Source organism: Orcinus orca, chromosome 11, assembly GCF_937001465.1.
Source record: "Orcinus orca chromosome 11, mOrcOrc1.1, whole genome shotgun sequence".
NCBI lineage: Eukaryota > Metazoa > Chordata > Mammalia > Artiodactyla > Delphinidae > Orcinus > Orcinus orca.
The window spans coordinates 44700767-44722563 of record NC_064569.1 but is presented as its reverse complement, the minus strand read 5'-3'; the positions used below and the strand labels follow the sequence as shown (position 1 = coordinate 44722563).

General features: G+C 39.9%; 1 protein-coding gene across 3 annotated transcripts in view; it reads right to left on the bottom strand.

Moving 5' to 3' along the window:
* RBMS2 (RNA binding motif single stranded interacting protein 2) overlaps nucleotides 1–21797 on the bottom strand; it is a 104190-nt gene that overhangs the window by 66674 nt on the left and 15719 nt on the right. The window contains exon 1 of one of the 3 annotated variants that reach the window (XM_033436015.2): nucleotides 21593–21737. The exons of 1 other annotated variant lie outside the window; for it this stretch is intronic. The gene's annotated coding sequence lies outside the window, so the exon portion shown is untranslated. Of the gene's footprint in view, nucleotides 1–21592; nucleotides 21738–21797 lie in introns of those variants that run through there. One more of the 3 variants, XM_049694484.1, reaches the window with a different exon arrangement.

Sequence of the window (21797 nt, the reverse complement as noted above, 5' to 3'; positions counted from 1 at the left end):
CAGATGATCCCCATAAGCGTCCACAACTGAACTGAACAATTAGAACCAAATGAAATGGCTGCTTATGTAGGTTAAATATAAATCTTTTCAAATAGTCAAATACTGGTAATTTCATATGGTTAAATCTAACACTGCAAGAAGGGTGAGACTGTGGAGATGATAATGAGTCAGAATACTGATGAATTGGATAGTTCCTTTCCTTTGTCCTCTCTTATTTTCAGATTGAAAATAAAAAAACCCGGAAAGGTAAACTCACTTGCATAAGGTCATAGGGGTCAAATATCTGAAACCAGAATCCAGACTTTCTGTCTCAATTCAACATTGTTCCCATACTAATCTGATTTGACTGTAAAATTTAGAATTCTGATATATATATCTTTCGGGGTCAGAAATAATAAAGAAATAATCCTAGGATTTCAGAGGTGAAAGTTCAACCATTTTCCTCAAATCAGCTTTTTATCTTAAGTGTTAAAGCAGTGATACCTAATATTTTGGCCTATTCTTTTTTTTTTTTTTTTTGCAGTACGCGGGCCTCTCACTGCTGTGGCCTCTCCCGTTGTGGAGCACAGGCTCCGCACGCGCAGGCTCAGCGGCCATGGCTCACAGACCCAGCCGCTCCGCGGCATGTGGGATCTTCCCCGACCGGGGCACGAACCCGGGTCCCCTGCATCGGCAGGCGGACTCTCAACCACTGCACCACCAGGTAAGCCCCAATTTCTTTTAAGTATCTCCAATGGGAAAGTGAATCTCAATGAACATTAAGAGAACACTGCCACCGCCTGGATAATATAGGTCATGCACCCTTTAGCAAATACCAGGAAGAGAAAGCACAGAATTTGTAAGTAGATCAGAACTTTGAAATTTAAACCCAGCTCTATCATTTGCTGTGTTAAATTGGAAAATCTCAATCTTTTAAAACATCAGTTTCCCCTTCTACAAAATGGGCACAGTATCTGTTCTATTTCTCAGGGATAATCATGACAGTCAAATTAGATAATGACTGTAAAAGTACTTTATTGATTACAAAGCATTTTCCAAGTGTGAGACCACAGTTGATATTTACTATGCCATGTTGAGTATAACAAATCCATCTTTTTTTTATTGAATATTTTATTAACATAATAGTTGTCTAAACAAATCCATCTTATTCCTTACCGCAAATCTAAGTAAATAACCTTCAGCTTGAGAATCAGAGCCAACTCATAAATTTTAGATGCCTAATGGCAAATTTCTTTCTTTATATGTTAATGTGGACTCACTATCATTAACTTATTGAAATGTGTTGTTGAACAGAAAAATATGTTAAAATTAAAACTACTTGGAGATACCATTTCTCACCTACCAGACTGGCAAAAATCCAAAAGCTTGACAACAAACTGAGTAGTCAAACAAGTGGGAGAGACTGTAGTAAAAAGGCTGTCATATATTGTTCGTGGAAATAGAGAATAGCATAACTCCTTTTGCACTATTTAGCAAAATTACATATCATTTTACCCTTCAACCTAACAGTTCTACTTCTAGGAATATATTCCAAAGATATAATGGCAAAAATAAGAGAAAACAATATGTACAATGCATATCCAGACCAGTAAGCAAGGAAGCTATCAAAGAATACTGGGGTTGTTTTACTGCACACTTTAAATTCGTAATCTTAAAAAATGAGATTTGAATTTTTATTGAGTACCTTTAAAAAGGTAGCATCAGGGTCTTCCCTGGTGGCGCAGTGGTTGAGAGTCCGCCTGCCGATGCAGGGGACGCGGGTTCGTGCCCCGGTCCGGGAAGATCCCACATGCCGCGGAGCGGCTGGGCCCGTGAGCCATGGCCGCTGACCCTGCGCGTCCAGAGCCTGTGCTCCGCAGCGGGAGAGGCCACAGCAGTGAGAGGCCCGCGTACAGCAAAAAAAAAAAAAAAAGGGTAGCATCAAAATTATAAAATTAGGGCTTCCCTGGTGGCACAGTGGTTGAGAGTCTGCCTGCCGATGCAAGGTACACAGGTTCGTGCTCCGGTCCGGGAAGATCCCACATGCCGCAGAGCGGCTAGGCCCGTGAGCCATGGCCACTGAGCCTGCGCGTCCGGAGCCTGCACGTCCGGAGCCTGTGCTCTGCAACGGGAGAGGCCGCAACAGTGAGCTCAAGGCCCGTGTACCGCAAAAAAAAAAAAATTATAAAATTAACATCTGTTATGAATCATATCTAAAACTGGGTATAAACAGAAATTTTATTTCCTGATTTAATTTCAGGGGAACTAATGTTTAGGAAAGCTATTAGGTGAATGTTTGTTTATTTATTTATTTTCATACAGCAGGTTCTTATTACTCATCCATTTTATACCCATCAGTGTATACATGTCAATTCCAATCGCCCAATTCATCACACCACCATCCCCACCCCCCCGCGGCTTTCCCACCTTGGTGTCCATACAATTGTCCTCTACATCTGTGTCTCAACTTCTGCCCTGCAAACCAGTTCATCTGTACCATTTTTCTAGGTTCCACATATATGCGTTAATATACAATATTTGTTTTTCTCTTTCTGACTTACTTCACTCTGTATGACAGTCTCTAGATCCATCCACGGCTCAACAAATGACCCAATTTTGTTCCTTTTTATGGATGAGTAATATTCCATTGTATATATGTACCACATCTTCTTTATCCATTTGTCTGTCGATGGGCGTTAAGTTGCTTCCATGACCTGGCTATTGTAAATAGTGCTGCAGTGAACACTGGGGTGCATGTGTCTTTTTGAATTATGGTTTTCTCGGGGTATATGCCCAGTAGTGTGATTGCTGGATCATTTGGTAATTCTATTTTTAGTTTTTTAAGGAACCTCCATACTGTTCTCCATAGTGGCTGTATCAATTTACATTCCCACCAACAGTGCAAGAGGATTCCCTTTTCTCCACACCCTCTCCAGCATTTGTTGTCTGTAGATTTTCTGATGATGTCCATTCTAACTGGTGTGAGGTGATACCTCATTGTAGTTTTGATTTGCATTTCTCTAATAATTAGTGATGTTGAGCAGCTTTTCAAGTGCTTCTTGGCCATCTGTACGTCTTCTTTGGAGAAATGTCTATTTAGGTCTTGTGCCCATTTTTGGATTGGGTTGTTTGTTTCTTTAATATTGAGCTGCATGAGTTGTTTATATATTTTGGAGATTAATCCTTTGTCCGTTGATTCGTTTGCAAATATTTTCTCCCATTCTGAGGGTTGTCTTTTCATCTTGCTTATGGTTTCCTTTGCTGTGTAAAAGCTTTTAAGTTTCATTAGGTCTCATTTGTTTATTTTGGTTTTTATTTCCATTACTCTAGGAGGTGGATCAAAAAAGATCTTGCTGTGATTTATGTCAAAGAGTGTTCTTCCTATGTTTTCCTCTAAGAGTTTTATAGTGTCCGGTCTTACATTTAGGTCTCTAACCCATTTTTGAGTTTATTTTTGTGTATGGCGTTAGGGAGTGTTCTAATTTCATTCTTTTACACGTAGCTGTCCAGTTTTCCCAGCACCATTTTTTTTTTTTTTTGCAGTACGCGGGCCTCCCACTGTTGTGGCCTCTCTCGTTGCAGAGCACAGGCTCCGGACACACAGGCTCAGCGTCCATGGCTCACGGGCCCAGCCACTCCGCGGCATGTGGGATCTTCCTGGACCGGGGCACGAACCCGTGTCCCCTGCATCTCAACCACTGCGCCACCAGAGAAGCCCCCCAGCACCACTTATTGAAGAGACTGTCTTTTCTCCATTGTATATCCTTGCCTCCTTTGTCATAGATTAGTTGACCATAGGTGCGTGGGTTTATCTCTGGGCTTTCTATCTTGTTCCATTGATCCATGTTTCTGTTTTTGTGCCAGTACCATATTCTCTTGATTACTGTAGCTTTGTAGTATAGTCTGAAGTCAGGGAGTCTGATTCCTCCAGCTCCATTTTTTCCCCTCAAGACTGCTTTGGCTATTCGGGGTCTTTTGTGTCTCCATACAAATTTTAAGATTTTTTGTTCCAGTTCCGTAAAAAATGCCATTGGTAATTCAATAGGGATTGCACTGAATCTGTAGATTGCTTTGAGTAGTATAGTCATTTTCACAATATTGATTCTTCCAATCCAAGAACATGGTGTATCTCTCCATCTGTTGGTATCATCTTTAATTTCTTTCATCAGTGTCTTATAGTTTTCTGCATACAGGTTTTTTGTCTCCCTAGGTAGGTTTATTCCTAGGTATTTTATTCTTTTTGTTGCAATGGTAAATGGAAGTGTTTCCTTAATTTCTCTTTCAGATTTTTCATCATTAGCGTATAGGAATGCAAGAGATTTCTGTGCATTAATTTTGTATCCTGCAACTTTACCAAATTCATTGATTAGCTCTAGTAGTTTTCTGGTGGCATTTTTAGGATTCTCTATGTATAGTATCATGTCATCTGCAAACAGTGACAATTTTACTTCTTCTTTTCCAATTTGTATTCTTTTTATTTCTTTTTCTTCTCTGATTGCCATGGCTAGGACTTCCAAAACTAAGTTGAATAATAGTGGTGAGAGCGGACATCCTTGTCTTGTTCCTGATCTTAAGAGGAAATGCTTTCAGTTTTTCACCATTGTTTGCTGTGGGTTTGTCAAGTATGGCCTTTATTATGTTGAGGTAGGTTCCCTCTATGCCCACTTTCTGGAGAGTTTTTATCCTAAATGGGTGTCAAATTTTGTCAAAAGCTTTTTCTGCATCTATTGAGATGATCATATGGTTTTTATTCTTCAATTTGTTAATATGGTGTATCACACTGATGATTTGCGTATACTGAAGAATCCTTGCATCCCTGGGATAAATCCCACTTGATCATGGTGTATGACCCTTTCAATGTGCTGTTGGATTCTGTTTGCTAGTATTTTGCTGAGGATTTTTGCATGCTGAGGATTTTGCATATATTCATCAGTGATATTGGTCTGTAATTTTGTTTTTTTGTAGTATCTTTGTCTGGTTTTGGTATCAGGGTGATGGTGGCCTCATAGAATGAGTTTGGGAGTGTTCCTTCCTCTGCAATTTTTTGGAAGAGTTTGAGAAGGATGGGTGTTAGCTCTTCTCTAAATGTTTGATAGAATTCACCTGTGAAGTCATCTGGTCCTGGACTTTTGTTGGAAGATTTTTAATCACAGTTTCAATTTCATTACTTGTGATTGGTCTGTTCATACTTTCTATTTCTTCCTGGTTCAGTCTTGGAAGCTTATACCTTTCTAAGAATTTGTCCATTTCTTCCAGTTGTCCATTTAATTGGCATAGAGCTGCTTGTAGTAGTCTCTTAGGATGCTTTGTATTTCTGCGGTGTCTGTTGTAACTTCTCCTTTTTCATTTCTAATTTTATTGATTTGAGTCCTCTCCCTCTTTTTCTTGATGAGTCTGGCTAATGGTTTATCAATCTTGTTTATCTTCTCAAAGAACCAGCTTTTAGTTTTATTGATCTTTGCTATTGCTTTCTTTGCTTCTATTTCATTTATTTCTGCTCTGATCTTTATTATTTCTTTCTTTCTGCTAACCTTAGGTTTTGTTTGTTCTTCTTTCTCTAGTTCTTTTAGGTGTAAGGTTAGATTATTTATTTGAGATTTTTCTTGTTTCTTGAGGTAGGCTTGTATAGCTATAAACTTCCCTCTTAGAACTGTTTTTGCTGTATCCCATAGGTTTTGTTTTGTTTTGTTTTGTTTTTTTGCGGTACGCGGGCCTCTCACTGTTGTGGCCTCTCCCGTTGTGGAGCACAGGCTCCGGACGCGCAGGCTCAGCGGCCATGGCTCATGGGCCCAGCTGCTCCACGGCATGTGGGATCTTCCCGGACCGGGGCACGAACCCGTGTCCCTGCATCAGCAGGCGGACGTTCAACCACTGCGCCACCAGGGAAGCCCATCCCATAGGTTTTGGATCATTGTGTTTTCATTGTCATTTGTCTCTAGGTATTTTTTGATTTCCTCTTTGATTTCTTCAGTGATCTCTTGGTTATTTAGTAACGTATTGTTTAGCCTTCATGTGTTTGTGTTTTTTACGGTTTTTTCCCTGTAACTGATTTCTAATCTCATAGCATTGTGGTCAGAAAAGATGCTTGATATGATTTCAATTTTCTTAAATTTACTGAGGCTTGATTTGTGAACCAAGATGTGATCTATCCTGGAGAATGTTCCGTGCACACTTGAGAAGAAAGTGTAATCTGCTGTTTTTGGATGGAATGTCCTATAAATATCAATTAAACCTATCTGGTCTATTGTATCATTTAAAGCTTCTGTTTCCGTATTTATTTTCATTTTGGATGATCTGTCCATTGGTGTAAGTGAGGTGTTAAAGTCCCCGCTATTATTGTGTTACTGTCGATTTCCTCTTTTATAGCTGTTAGCAGTTGCCTTATGTATTGAGGTACTCCTATGTTGGGTGCACATATATTTATAATTGTTACATCTTCTTCTTGGATTGATCCCTTGATCATTATGTAGTGTCCTTCCTTGTCTCTTGTAACAGTCTTTATTTTAAAGTCTATTTTATCTGATATGATAAAATCAGCTTTCTTTTGATTTCCATTTGCATGGAATATCTTTTTCCATCCTCTCACTTTCAGTCTGTATGTGTCCCTAAGTCTGAAGTGGGTCTCCTGTAGACAGCATAAATATGGGTCTTGTTTTTGTATCCATTCAGCAACTGTGTCTTTTGGTTGGAGCATTTAAGCCATTTATGTTTAAGGTAATTATCAATATGTATGTTCCTATTACCATTTTCTTAATTGTTTTGGGTTTGGTTTTGTAGGTCCTTTTCTTCTCTTGTGTTTCCCAGTTAGAGAAGTTCCTTTAGCATTTGTTGTAGAGCTGGTTTGGTGGTGCTGAATTCTCTTAGCTTTTGTTTGTCTGTAAAGCTTTTGATTTCTCCATTGAATATGAATGAGATCCTTGCCAGGTACAGTATTCTTGGTTGTAGGTTCTTCCCTTTCATCACTTTAAGTATATCATGCCACTCTTTTCTGGCTTGTAGAGTTTCTGCTGAGAAATCAGCTGTTAACTTTATGGGAGTTCCCTTGTATGTTATTTGTCGTTTTTCCCTTGCTGCTTTCAATAATTTTTCTTTGTCTTTAATTTTTACCAACTTGATTACTATGTGTCTCGGTGTGTTTCTCCTTGGGTTTATCCTGTATGGGACTCGCTGTGCTTCCTGGACTTGGGTGGCTATTTCCTTTCCCATGTTAGGGAAGTTTTCGTCTATAATCCCTTCAAATATTTTCTCAGGTCCTTTCTCTCTCTCTCCCCCTTCTGGGACCCCTATAATGCGAATGTTGTTGTGTTTAATATTGTCCCAGAGATCTCTTAGGCTGTCTTCATTTCTTTTCATTCTTTTTTCTTTATTCTGTTCTGTAGCAGTGAATTCCACCATTCTGTCTTCCAGGTCACTTATCCATTCTTCTGCCTCAGTTATTCTGCTATTGATCCCTTCTAGTGTAGTTTTCATGTCAGTTATTGTATTGTTCATCTCTGTTTGTTTGTTCTTTAATTCTTCTAGGTCTTTGTTAAACATTTATTGCATCTTCTCAATCTTTGCCTCCATCCTTTTTCCGAGGTCCGGGATCATCTTCACTATCATTATTCTGAATTCTTTTTCTGGAAGGTTGCCTATCTCCACTTCATTTAGTTGTTTTTCTGGGGTTTTATCTTGTTCCTTCATCTGGTGCATAGCCCTCTGACTTTTCATCTTGTCTATCTTTCTGTGAATGTGGTTTTTGATCCACAGGCTGCAGGATTGTAGTTCTTCTTGCTTCTGCTGTCTGCCCTCTAGTGCATCTAGGTGAATGTTTTATAAATTACTGTTCCTAATTTTTGGTCATACCCTCATGATTCCAGCAAGCTAGTCCTATCTTCTAAGATATGTATCAAACCTAGTACACATTAAAAATCCTATAAGGTCCTAGGTAGTTTTCATTTAATTATTCATTAAAGAAACACTTATTCTCCTATTGTAACAAGTGTGAAGTCTTTCGACTGTTAATAAAAGATCTGTCAACCATCAAAAAAACAAAACAAAACTACTTGGGGTTGTGTCAAAGAATTCAAGAGTCAACTTGAGGGGACTCCCACTGTCCAGAGATGGGACATTTGAGCATCAAAAAGAATAACAACTGCAAAGAATGTAAACATATCATAGTTGTTCAAAATCATAATAATTTTTAAAACTCTGATAACCTTTGGAGGATATTACAGAACCAACTTATTATTCTATAACTTAGCAAATAAAGAGAAACAGATCAAATATACAGCCTACCTTTTCTATATGAACTGTATCCCTGAATGACCAAATAGTTGACAAAGCAAAGTCCTTATTTATAGAAGAATTTAAAATAATAAATAAGGAATGATAGAATAGCACCACTTTGCAACCCCTAGTGAAACAGTTCATTTGGGTAATGATTATCAAAGGTTATTAAAAATCATTAGGTTAAAATCTGATTGGGTATCATAAGGAAAAAAAACTATATACAAATATCCCTTATGAATGTAGATGTAAAAAACCTCAACAAAATTATTAGGAAACCAAGGGACTTCCCTGGTGGCGCAGTGGTTAAGAATCCACCTGCCAATGCAGGGGACACGGGTTCGAGCCCTAGTCCAGGAAGATCCCACATGCCGCGGAACAACTAAGCCCTTGTGCCTCAACTACTGAGACTGTGCTCTAGAGTCCGCAAGCCACAACTACCGAGCCCACATGCTACAACTACTGAAGCCCACATGCCTAGAGCCCATGCTCCGCAACTAGAGAAGCCACAGCAATGAGAAGCCCACTCACCACAACTAGAGAAAGCCCACGCGCAGCAACAAAGACCCAATAGAGCCAAAAATAAATAAATTAAATAACTAAATTTATTTTAAAAAATATTAGCAAACTGAATTCAGGAACATATAAAAAAGGTGTAAACACCACGATCAACTGCAGTTAGTGCCAGGAACCCAAGGCTGGTTAAATGTTCAAAAATCAAGTAATGTAATTTGGCATATTAAAAGAATAAAGGCAAAATCCCCATGATCATCTCAGTAAATGCAGAACTAGCATTTGACAAAATCTGATACTCATGCATGATAAAATCTCCTAGCTAATAATAGGAGGAAATTTCCTCATTTTGATAGAAAAAAAGTTATAAAAACCCTACAGCTAACTTCATACCTAACACTAAAAGGCTGAATGCATTCCCTGTAAAATCAGGAACAAGGCAAAGGTGTCTGCTCTCACCATTTCTATTCAACATTATGCTGGAAGTTCTAGACAATGCCCTAAGAAAAAGCAGACAAACAACAAAAACAAAAACAAATAGCTTAAAGGAATCCAGATTGGAAAGGAAGAAATAAGACTGTCCTTATTCAAGACATGACAGTCTATGTAGAAAATCCCACAATAAAACTACTAGAATTAGTAAATGAGTCCAGGGAGGTCACAGGATACAAGATCAATATACAGAAATCAACTATATTTATACACTGGCAATAAACAGACTGAAATGAAATTAAGAAAACAATTCCATTCATAATAATATCAAAAGGAATTAAATAGGAATAAATTTAACAAAACAAATGTAAAATTTATACACCAAAAAGTATAAAACATTGCTGAGAGAAATTAAAGAATTGTTAAGATGGTAATTTCCCCCAAATTGATATATAGTTTCAATGCAATTCCTCTCAAAATCCTAGTAGGGTTCTTTGTAGAAGTTGATAACCTGATGAAAGTGCAAAAGACGTAGGAGAACCAAAACAATTTTGAAAAAGAACAATTGAAAGATTTACACTAACTGTAATTGATTTCAAAGCTTATGAGAAAGCTAAAGTACTCAAGAGAATGTGGTATTATTATAAAGATAGGAATGTAGATCAATGGAACAGAATTTTGAGACCAGAAAGAAACCCTTATATTAATGGTCAACTGATTTTCAACAAAGGTGTCAAGACAATTCAATGAGGAAAGAATTTTTCCACAAATAGTGCTGGAATAATTGGATATCCACATGCAAAAAAGAAAAACTTAGACCCTTACCTCATACCATACACAAAAATTAATTCAAAATGGATCACAGAATTAAATGAAAAAGCTTAAAACTATAGTCTTCTAGAAGAAAACAGGAGAAAATCTTCATGACTCTGGGCTAGCAGAATTCCCAGAGACAACACCAAAAGCATGAGGCATAAAAGAAAAATATGATAAATTAGACTTCAATAAAATTTAAAACTTTTGACTTTTAAGAGATACAATTAAGAAAATGAAAAAACAAGCCGCTGGCTGGAAGAAAATATTGCAAATCACATATCTGATAAAAGACTTGTATCTAGAATATACAAAGAACTCTTATAACTCAATAATAAGGCAATAACCCAATTTAAAAATGTACAGAAGACTTGAATAGACACTTCACCAAAGACACCCAAATGACTAATAAGCACATAAAAAGCTGTTCAGAATCATTGGGTTTTAGGGAAATGCAAATTAAAACCACAATGAGATACTACTATATGCCCATTAGAATGGCTATAATAAAAAAGACAGACAATAGTAAGTGTTGATGAGGATGTAGAGAAACCAAAACTCTCATACATTGCTGGTGGGCATTTAAAATGGTAAGCCACTTTGGAAAACTGGCAGTTTCTTAAAAAGTTAATCACATCTTTACCACATAGCTTTATAAAGTTTTGATATCCTGTAGAGAAGTCCAGACCCTTCTTCACTCTTTTACAAAATTATCTTGGCTTCTGTTTTGTCTTCTACTATCAATAAAATTTTAGGATTCATGAAAATTCTGTGCAAAACCCTGTTGAGATTTTAATTGGAATTGTATTAAGTTTATAAGTTACTTTGGGGAGAGCCTCCATATTTTTGATTGTTTCCCTCCATTTAACACAGTATATTAGTTGTCTATTGCTGCATAAAATATTATCATTAACTTAGTAGTATATAACAACACATATTTATTATCTCACAGTTTCTATGGGTCAGTTGTCTGGGCATGGCTTAGCTAGGCTACAGTCAGCGTTGGCCAGGGCTGAGTTCTCATCTAAGGCTCAAGTTGGGAAGGATCCACTTCTGTCACATGATTTTTGGCAGCATTCAGTTCCTTGCAGGCTGTTGGATGAGGGCCTCAATTTCTTGCTGCGTGTTGGCTAGGGGCTGCCTTCAGTTCCTTATCATGTGGCCTTCTCCTTAGGACAGCTCACAAAATGGCAGTTTGCTTCTTGAATGCCAACAAGGGAGAGTAACCTTTGCCAGATTTTATTTCTTAAAAGCAAATCAGGGCTTCCCTGGTGGCGCAGTGGTTGAGAATCTGCCTGCTAATGCAGGGGACACGGGTTCGAGCACTGGTCTGGGAGGATCCCACATGCCGCGGAGCAACTAGGCCCGTGAGCCACAACTACTGAGCCTGCGCGTCTGGAGCCTGCGCTCCGCAACAAGAGAGGCCGCGATAGTGAGAGGCCCGTGCACCGCGATGAAGAGTGGCCCCTGCTTGCCACAACTAGGGAAAGCCCTTGCACAGAAACGAAGACCCAACACAGCAAAAATAAATAAAAATAAATTTAAAAAAGCAAATCACAGCTCCCATTCATACTCAAGAGGAAGGGTTTACACAAGGCATGAATATCAGGAGGCGGGGATCATGGGAGCCAGCTTAGAATTTGCAATATACGGTATACCTTTCCATTAACTAATTTCTCCCTAAAATTCTTACGCATCCTATAATAGGTTTATTCATGTGCACTTCTCAGTTTGTAATGCCATAAGAAATAGGTATAATTATTACTTCAATATAGGAATGCTATTGAATTCTGGATACTGATCTTTTATCTAGCAAACTTGTTTAACTCTCTTATTAGCCCCAACAATTTACCTGTCACTTGGATTTTCCTCATAAATATCACTTGTGAATAATGACAATTTTGTATCTTTTCTTGTAACCTTTATATCTTTTGCTTATTTTTCTTGTCTTACTGGACAATAATAAGACCTCCAATAAAATATTTAACAGAAGTTGTGATACCAGGCCTGTTACCTGAAAAACCCTTTGTCAGGTTTATCAGGATATTCCTTTCCTTGTCTAGTTTGCTAAGAACTTTGAAGATGAATAGGTATTTAATTTTATCAAATACTTCTTCTGCAGTGACCAGGAGGATCAAATAGATTTTCTCTCTTAATCTGTTGATTTGGTAATTATGCACATTTTCTAATGTTAACCATTCTAGCATCCTTGAGATAAAAATTCCTTGATCATAAAACGTATGTTTTATGATTTTTGCACCTATGTCTTTATAATTATCTTTCCTAAACTGTCCTTGTCTGGTTTTGGTTTTAAAATATACAGTAATTTAACAAAACAAGTTGTAAAGTTTTTCTTCTTTTTCTATTTCATGGAACAAAGTGCATAAGATTGGGATTATCTGTCCATTGAAAGTTTCACAGCACTCCCACATAAAACTATCTGTATTTTTTTTTCTGCGTAAATGTTTAAACTACAAACTTCTCATCTCAAACAGGCTCTTAGATATTTCCCAACACTCCTACAAGATTCTAGTTAGTGCCTTCTCTTACTTCTACAAAAGCTATTCTAAATATTTACCATTCTCAAGCTTTCTACCTCACTTTTTCTCCCTATAATCTTAGCATATAATATTCACCTGCTATCTTCAACCTTTTCATCTCTACTGGCTTTCCTCCTCAGCATACTGAGATGATGATTTTCTTAAAAAGACAAAACAAAAACAAACATGCAAAACAAAATCCCCTTCCCTGAACTATAGATTCTTCTCTAGCTATTCTTGTTCTTTTAATTTTCCCCATAGTCAAGAGTAATCTGGACTTCCCTGGTGGCACAGTGGTTAAGAATCTGCCTGCCAATGCAGGGGACACAGGTTTGACCCCTGGCCCGGGAAGATCCCACATGCCACGGAGCAACTAAGCCCATGTGCCACAACTACTAAGCCTGTGCTCTAGAGCCCACAAACCACAACTACTGAGCCCGTGTGCCACAACTACTAAAGCCCATGCACCCAGAGCCCGTGCTCCGCTACGAGAAGCCACCACAGTGAGAGGTCCGCGCACTGCAGTGAAGAGTAGCCTCCACTCGTCACAACTAGAGAAAGCCTGCGCACAGCAACAAAGACCCAACGCAGCAAAAATAAAAAATTATAAAATGAATAAATAAATCTTTTTTTAAAAAAAGAGTAATCTACATTTGCTAAGTGTCCTCATCTCTCATTTGTTTTTTCCCCCATTCATTTTTCTCTATATTTTAAGTTATGGTAGATTTGGGAAATCATCAATGGGTTCCATAAAAACACAACGTAACCAGATTTGCATTTCTGAAAGATCACTTGTGGCTATGCTGTTAAGAATAGAAGTGAATGAAACTGATGGGAGGGAGAACTGAATTAAGAAGCTTAACTAGAATAGCAAGAATGGGGAGAAGTAGATGGATTTGAGACCTATTATAGGATCTGAAGGATGAGGAAATCAAAGATTACACGTGATTCCAGCTGAATAATGGATTTTGATATTCATTGAATAGAAAATACAGATGAAGAAATCTGACTACGTAAAGATAAAAAATTCCTACATGGCAAAACTGCAAAAGGAAAACCAAAAGTCAAATGATAAACTGGGAGGAGGAGGAATGTATGCAACTCATTTCACAAAAGGCTAATATCCAACAAAAACATAGGAAAATACATGAATAATTCATAAAAACGGAAACACAAATGGTTCTTAAACACATAAAAAGATGCTCAACCTCATTGGTAATTTTTAAAAAGTAAAATAAAAACAACACTAAAAAAAAAAACAAACACTGAGATAGCATTTTATACCTATTGGAAAAACAAACATTAAAAAACAAAGTGATAATGAACTGAGGTAAGGGTGGAAAAACAAGTACTCTTCTGATTGTTGGTGAGACTGGAAAATGGTATGACCAATATGGAAGGCAATATGGCAACATCTATCAAAATTACAAATGTATAGACCTTTTTATTTTAATAAATTTATTTATTTATTTTTGGCTGCGTTGGGTCTTCGTTGTTGCATGCGGGCTCTTGGACTCAGCAATTCTACTTCTAGGATTCAACTTACAGTTATATTTGCAAACTTGCAAAATAAAAGGATATATAATCTTATTCACTGCAGCATTGTATTAGCTAAGGTAACCATAAAATAAATTGTTTTGTTTTGTCCAAATCGGGACACTTTTATAAGAGAAAGGGACACTATTAATATTTAAGCTGGACATATATACACTACCAAATGTAAAACAGATAGCTAGTGGGAAGCAGCAGCATAGCACAAGGAGATTAGCTTGGTGTTTTGTGACCACCTAGAGGGGTGGGATAGGGAGGGTGGGAGGGAGACGCAAGAGGGAGGAGATATGGGGATATATGTATATGTATAGCTGATTCGCTATGTTACAAAGCAGAAACTAACACATCATTGTAAAGCATTTATACTCCAATAAAGAAAAAAAAAATTTAAGCTGGGACAATTGGCATACCTGAGACTGTCCCAAACAAACCAGGAAATGAAGTCATTCTAATAATAACAAAAGATGGAAAACAATACAAATATTCACCAATAGGGGATTTTTAAAATAATAATGATACATCCAGACAATGGAATACTACATAGCCATAAAAGGAAGCACATTATACACTGATTTGGAAGGTTCTCCAAGATGTATAGTAAAAAAAAAAAAATTTTAAGGAAAAATATAAAACAGTGCTTATATTATGTTACCATTTGTGTAAAAGAGGAAAAATATAATTGCTTAGACATGAATAAAATATATCTGGAAGGATATATAGAAAACCAATAACAACGTCTGCCACTGGAAAGGGGAAGTGGGTAGCTAGGAAACAGAAACAGGAGGGTGACTTCACCATATGCCCATTTGTACCTTTTCAACTTTGAACCAGATGAATAAATAAAATTTTAAAAGAAAATGGTCCTATTATTGAGTTGGCTAATTGATAAGTTTTATGACCTATATTTTTTCCCTGCTTGAGCTTATATGCTGAATAATAAAAATTCTGTTGAAACAATCACAACATTGTTAATCGGCTATACCCCAATATAAAATAAAAAGTTAAAAAAAAAAATTTTTAGGGTTTCCCTGGTGGCGCAGTGGTTGAGAGTCCGCCTGCCGATGCAGGGGACATGGGTTCGTGCCCCGGTCCGGGAAGATCCCACATGCCGCGGAGCGGCTGGGCCCATGAGCCATGGCCGCTGAGCCTGCGCGTCCGGAGCCTGTGCTCCGCAATGGGAGAGGCCACAACAGTGAGAGGCCCTCGTACCGCAAAAAAAAAAAAAAAAAAAAAAAAAAACTTATTCCAATACACGTGCTTAACTAATGATGTCTTAGGAGTTTTTAAACATATTAATCTATTTGCTGACCTTGATGAATTATTATTTAAACTTTCAACTCCACTGAATCCCTTAAAGCCTATGAGCCTAAAGCAACACAATGGCAGCATCAGCTTAGTTTCACCATAATAAATAATAACTGAGCATAAAGAAGTGGTAAGTGTAACAACTTTTTCAAAAAACTTGGTGATGGAAGGAATACAGATAAGAGTAAAAATATATCAATTATATCTCAAATTTTAAAAAAAGAAAAAAAAGCAATATTGATGGAAAATCTGAATTGCATAAAGCTACTTAACTGAAATATATTTTAATTTAATCACACACAAAAAGAGTCAAAATATAGTGGCTGTTTCTTAAGATGGCAGAGTCTTGAGCATATTTAAATGCTGAATGATGGAGTCATCAGAAGAAGTTGAAAAATAGAGCAAAGTAAGTAGAGAGATTAACCTGAGAGTGGAGGAAGGAGTCCTCTTAAATAGTATCTGAAGAGATAGATGTTGGTTATGAGTGTAATGGCAGGCAAATTGAGGGCTTCTTTATGAAGCAATGGGATGGTAAGTTTAAATGAAAGGAGCTTTAAAAGAAGGTTTACTATGGAGTTGCCTTTAGGCTGTGGCTGAATATTCTTATCACAGTATTCAAAACTCTTCATAATGCAGCCCCCAGTATATCCTCAGCTTCACTGGTCCACATATTCTCACTCCCAACCAAACTCACTCCAACCAAACTCATCTAGAGTCCCTCAACTGTTCCTCTCATGATGTTTGTTCTTGCAGAGCTCTCTGTCTGGAACACCTTTCTCCTTATGTGCCTGCAAACATCTCTCAACCTTTAAGAGTTGGCTCCACACAAGGGATCCCCTAGAGGGAGCCCCACTTCAGCATCACTGCCTTAGCCATGGCCTCCCCTCCCTCCGGCGGGCGGGAGGGGGTTCCTATCCCCCTGTTTTCCCTGGAGGCAGATGTCACAAAGCATTTGTAAGTTGCTTCAGGTGCAAGAACACCGCCCACTCAGGACTTACCCCCATTATCCTTTTCAGACTGGCCACACACTAGGGCAGTGTGAGGAGCTAGCCGGGACCAGGTGGTGGAGCAGCAGCTTGGCGTTCTGAGCGCCTAGCATCCTTCTCTAGCATTGTGATGCCACCTCCCCTCCTTGTCCCAAGGTTGTGAGGCTTTGTCTTTCCCTTTGGTGTCACATGAGTAGAACAGGGTCCCCAAAGCCCATGTGATCATTTCCCAGGCATCATTCCCTGGTGCCTGTGGGATCCTGCTTCATGCAGGTAGGGGAAGAGGGCTCCAGGGCTGGCCAGGAGCGACACCTCCTGAAGGAAAGTGGGAGCTTCTGATTCTAAGGCCCTGGCCTAGGCCTCTATCCTAATATTGCAGGAGGGACCTCTCTCCCAAGCCCCATCCTAAGGATTAGCCCTTGGGCCAAATCTGCCATGGGGTCCAGCTATGCTTTTCTGACTAAATAAGCAATAAGAGGCTCTAAGCTGATCCAGTTCCGAGGCCCCTTTCTGCCCTGCTTTGGGTCTCCTTGCCTCCAGGTGAAGGAAGAGCTGGTGCCACCCGCTTTCCTATGAGACTTGTCCAAGTGTTCCAAGGGACTCATGACCAGAGCCCAGCATGGCTTGGTGGGAGTGTCCCCGCTGCTTCTGCATGAAGCCTGGCTCCATAGGCCTCGTTCTCGCCAGAACCCTGCCCTGCCCCCATGCAGTTCCTCACCGGAAATGCCACACCCCCACTCACCCTCTCCTCCCTTCCCTGGAGAGGCAGCTCAGCCAAATAGGTCTAAGCAGGGTCCATCGGTGTGGACCAGAGCCAGCCTGAAGTCATTATGCACCTTCTGGTCTCCAGTTTCACAGTGTGTTAGGGGCAAGAGATGACTGCAAGACGTGCTCCTTAGAGGAATCAGGCCAGACTCAGTTTTGGAGGAAGGCAAGATTGAGAGAGAGCCAGTTCACCCCAGGATCTCTTCCGGGGTTTCTTACCAGCCCTTCCTGTCTGAGGCTGGTCTTCGGGAAGCAATAGGCCACCAGGCCTGGTCGACCCCAGTTCACACCGTGCCAGGAATCTGCCCACCTGCCAGGTTCAGTTCTTTAAGGTGCCTCTTCAGGGACACAGTGTGTCTCTCTGATTGGGCTTCTAAATCAAAAGCCTGATGTTCGTGTCCCTCTCATAGGGGGAGCTTTGGACACAGGACCGGTTTGGAAAGGGTCAGAGTTTCCACTCTGCACATTGTAGAGGGGACACTGTAGGTCCATGGGTCCCTTACTGTAGCGAGGTTGAGTAAATTTGCCTTCAGTTAACCTGGGACCTTCTGTTTAATTCCCTCCTGCCTCCCAAAGATTTTGACCATTTTACAAATTCACCTCTGTTAACAGTGGCCCAGAAACTTCTCTGTGCTAAAAGCATGGGAAGTCTAAAGGCAGTCATTCCCTGGGAAATGGATCCCGTCCTGTTTTGCTACCCCTACCCTGTTCATGAGGCCTCATTCAATAAGGCAACCCCCCCATAAGGCTGTCCTGTATCCCATGTCCCAGAAAGGTCAAGTGTCTGTGGAAAGTAAGCCTGTTTTCCCCTTCAGGTCTTCAGTCGGTTACTTGCCACTACTGTCCCTCAGTCGCCTTTTTTGTAAAATGGGGTTTTAGTTTTGTCCTTTTATTTTAATACTGGTAAATACTTGCATTCAAGCAGGGGAGGGAAGGCAGGGGTCTGGCCCCCTGCACCATTCCTTTACTGCTGTGGGGTTTGCCCCTGGAGCATACCCTCCTCTTTGCGCCCCGTGAGCTTCTTTGCTTGTAGTATCTCAGATTTTACATGTTCCATGTCGTGCCACGTAACCCCCTTCAAGATACCGTTTGGAGGGTGGGGGAGATCTGCTTCCCAACGTGACTGGGCTGTGGGGTTCTGACTACCTTGCTCACAGGTTCATGGTTTGATAAACTTGTTGTATTCAAAAACTTGAGGGGCTTCCCTGGTGGCGCAGTGGTTAAGAATCCGCCTGCCAATGCAGGGGCACGGGTTCGAGCCCTGGCCCAGGGAAGATCCCACATGCCGCGGAGCAACTAAGCCCGTGCACCACAACTACTGAGCTTGCGCTCAAGAGCTCGTGGGCCACAACTACTGAGCCCGCGGGCCACAACTACTGAAGCCCGCACGCCTAGAGCTCGTGCTCTGCAACAAGAGAAGTCACTGCAGTGAGAAGCCCGCGCACAGCAACAAAGACCCAACGCAGCCAAAACTAAAAATAAATAATAAATAAAAATTTAAAAAAAAACAACACTTGAAATATAGGACGCCATTAAGTGTCTGTTTATATTTTTGGAATATCTGTACTACTTACAATTAACGAATAAAAGTGGGTTTAGGGCTTCCCTGGTGGCGCAGTGGTTAAGAATCCGCCTGCCAATGCAGGGGACACGGGTTCGAGCCCTAGTCGGGGAGAATCCCACATGCTGCGGAGCAACTAAGCCTGTGCGCCACAACTACTGAAGCCCGCACGCCTAGAGCTCGTGCTCCGCAACAAGAGAAGCCACCGCAATGAGAAGCCTGAGCACCACAACAAAGAGTAGCCCCCACCCACCGCAGCTAGAGAAAGCCCGCGTGCAGCAACGAAGACCCAATGCTGCCAAAAATAAATAAATAAAATAAATTTTTTTTTAAAAAGTGGGTTTAAAAAACCCATCCATGAATGGGAAAAAGAAAAAGAGTTGGCTCCAATCCCCCAACCTCCCTTGATGCCCCTCCCCCTTTATCTTAGCTACCCTTCACCCCGAGCCTAGTTAGATGCCCCTTCTTTCTACTTCCTTTTTCATATCTCTTCACCTCAGCATTTTTCATTAGGAATTTTAAACACTGGCTTTCTCATTTCTTCCAATAATCAGAAACTGGTTTTTTGTTTTTAATTTCTGTATTTCCTAGCACTGGGCCTGGCACACTATAGGCCAATGAATAAATATTCATTGAATGAACTGAAGATGATTATGTCAGAGCTCCCAGTACTTATATTTTACCCAGTAAAAGACAAGATTATCTTTTACAAATGGAGAAACTAAGGCAGGAAGGAATGTGCACCAAGAATAACTTCTGCAGAACAAACGCTAATGAAAAAAATAACTTATGTGAAATAATCTTTCACTCTGACTAATTAAGATTCTAACTACAATCTAAAGAGTAGAACAAATGACAGTCTGTAAATCATAACAAATATACATCCTCCAAACATAAGCATCAAGTTTCCAATTTTGTACCACAGAGGATATAGCTTTTCTGATTTAAAAATTCAAAATCCTTCCCCATACACCACAAAACTCTAGCACAACAAGGGACTGGCCTAAAAACCTACTATTAGAGATACCTGAAAGCTTATGAAAAGCTTCAGGTTTAGCTGGCCATGTCACAGCTGGCTAGTACTTTTGCAAAGATTTAACTGGATAGGACCTTTTCAAATCAGAAATAAAAAAAAGAACTTAACATTGCCAAACTCTAACCACCTGGGATGACAAACTTGTTCTTAAATATCTTATACTTTACACAATGCTGTGGGCCTCCCAAGTCACCGGTTCACCCTCCATCCTCATACAAAAGTAGCAATGTTATAGTGGAAGAAGAATCAGTCCAAAGGTCAAAGTGCTAGATCGCTATGCAAAGAACCTCCCCTTCTACAGGCAGACTTTCTTCACTGCCCAACCAGTTCCTACTATCAGAGAGACCTGGGAAGAAAAAGAGTGAGGAACTTGTTACTGATTATAATTAAAGCTAATTCAAAAAAGCAGGGGTAGGAAATAAAAGGAAGCAAACACCTGGGTAATGTTTAGAAATTCCCTAACACATGTTATCTTTCTCGTGACAGCTCAAAAAAACTTCAGAGATATAACATTCCTATGAAACAAGGATAAGATTAGCCTACTACATTTGGAAAAGTTAATGCTGGCTCGCATTTATACTAAGTATTAAGACCCAGAACTTTCTTAAGGAAGTAATGGGCAAAGCCATTAATAAGGCAGCCAGGGTAAGCTGGAGTCCCTGAATTAGAGTCCTACCTATAGGAGAATGGATAGGGCAGATAAGGAATAACTACAGAAGGGAAAAACAAACAAACAAAAACAAAAGGAAGGCCACTCTACCCGGTTTCAAACTAAATAAACTCTCTGACCTTAACCAAGCCAAAGGAGAACTGCCTTTCCACAGAACACACCAGAGTATCGTTTTGATATTTCTTTTCCCACAGTTACCCTTGATGCTCATTTTAATCCAAAAACAAAAAGAAAAGCAAGTGACATTTTGTGATACAGCCAGCCTCTAGCCAATTCTCAGTACCGTATTATACTGCTTCGATGTAAATGCTTCCTTTAGGAGCAACTGGAATAATTCAGTGGTTAATTTTGGGATGAGCTGCATGATGGAAAGAGCCTTGTAGTCAGAGTCTTGGGTCTGATTCCTGACTCTGGTACTTATTAGATGGGTTATCTTATTCAAAAAAGTCTTGGGACTTCCCCGGTCGTCCACTGGTTAAGAATCCATCTTGCAGTGCAGAGGACGCTGGTTGGATCCCTGGTGGCGAAACTAAGATCCCACATGCCGGGGGACAACTGAGCCCCTGCGCCACAACTAGAGAGAAGTCCGCACACTGCAACAAAAGATCCCACATGCTGCAACTAAGACCTGATGCATCCAATAAATAAATAAATATTAAAAAAAGAAAAAGTCTTAATTTCTGAGTCTTAGTTTCCTCATCTTCAAAATGGGACTAGTAATAACTATTCTTTAGGTCTCTGGTAAGAGGGAGAGACACACTATATAAAGTGGTTGACAAACCATAACAGCTATTATTTCCATGAGCTCCTACTAAATACGGATGCTGTGAAGATATAGGTGAATGTTCTCCTAGTTGCAAATGATAAAATTCCCAAACGTGCTTAGTTTTCAAAATTCTTTTTGTACATCTTTTCTGCCTGTGAGGAATACAGAGGCAAGCAATTAAATTAGCTAAAATTTAGGGGGCACCTAACGGCTTATAAAATGTTTAAGGGCTCAGAGTTAAGGACACCTAAGTCTTAAACAGACACCAAATAATTGGCAGAGGTAAAACGAGAACCCAGGCACCCTAGCAGCCCAGGATGACCTTTCCCCCGCCTCATGATCTCACTGAAGTGCCTGGGCGCTGTTTCTGGTCGGGGTAATTTCCTGCCACATGACTCCTCACTCACCAACACCGCGTGCTGGAAACGAGGCATTCGTTGGGCCTCCACGCCGCGCTACAAGGCCGGGTACTGAAGGCCGGTTTTGGACTTCGAATATCGTAGGTCACTAAGAGGCCTCTTGAGCAGGGCTCACTCTTATCCGAGTGTAGAGAGGTACCGCTTTCCCCTCTTTCCGAGAATTCCATCGTTCTGACGCCACCGCGTCCTCCGC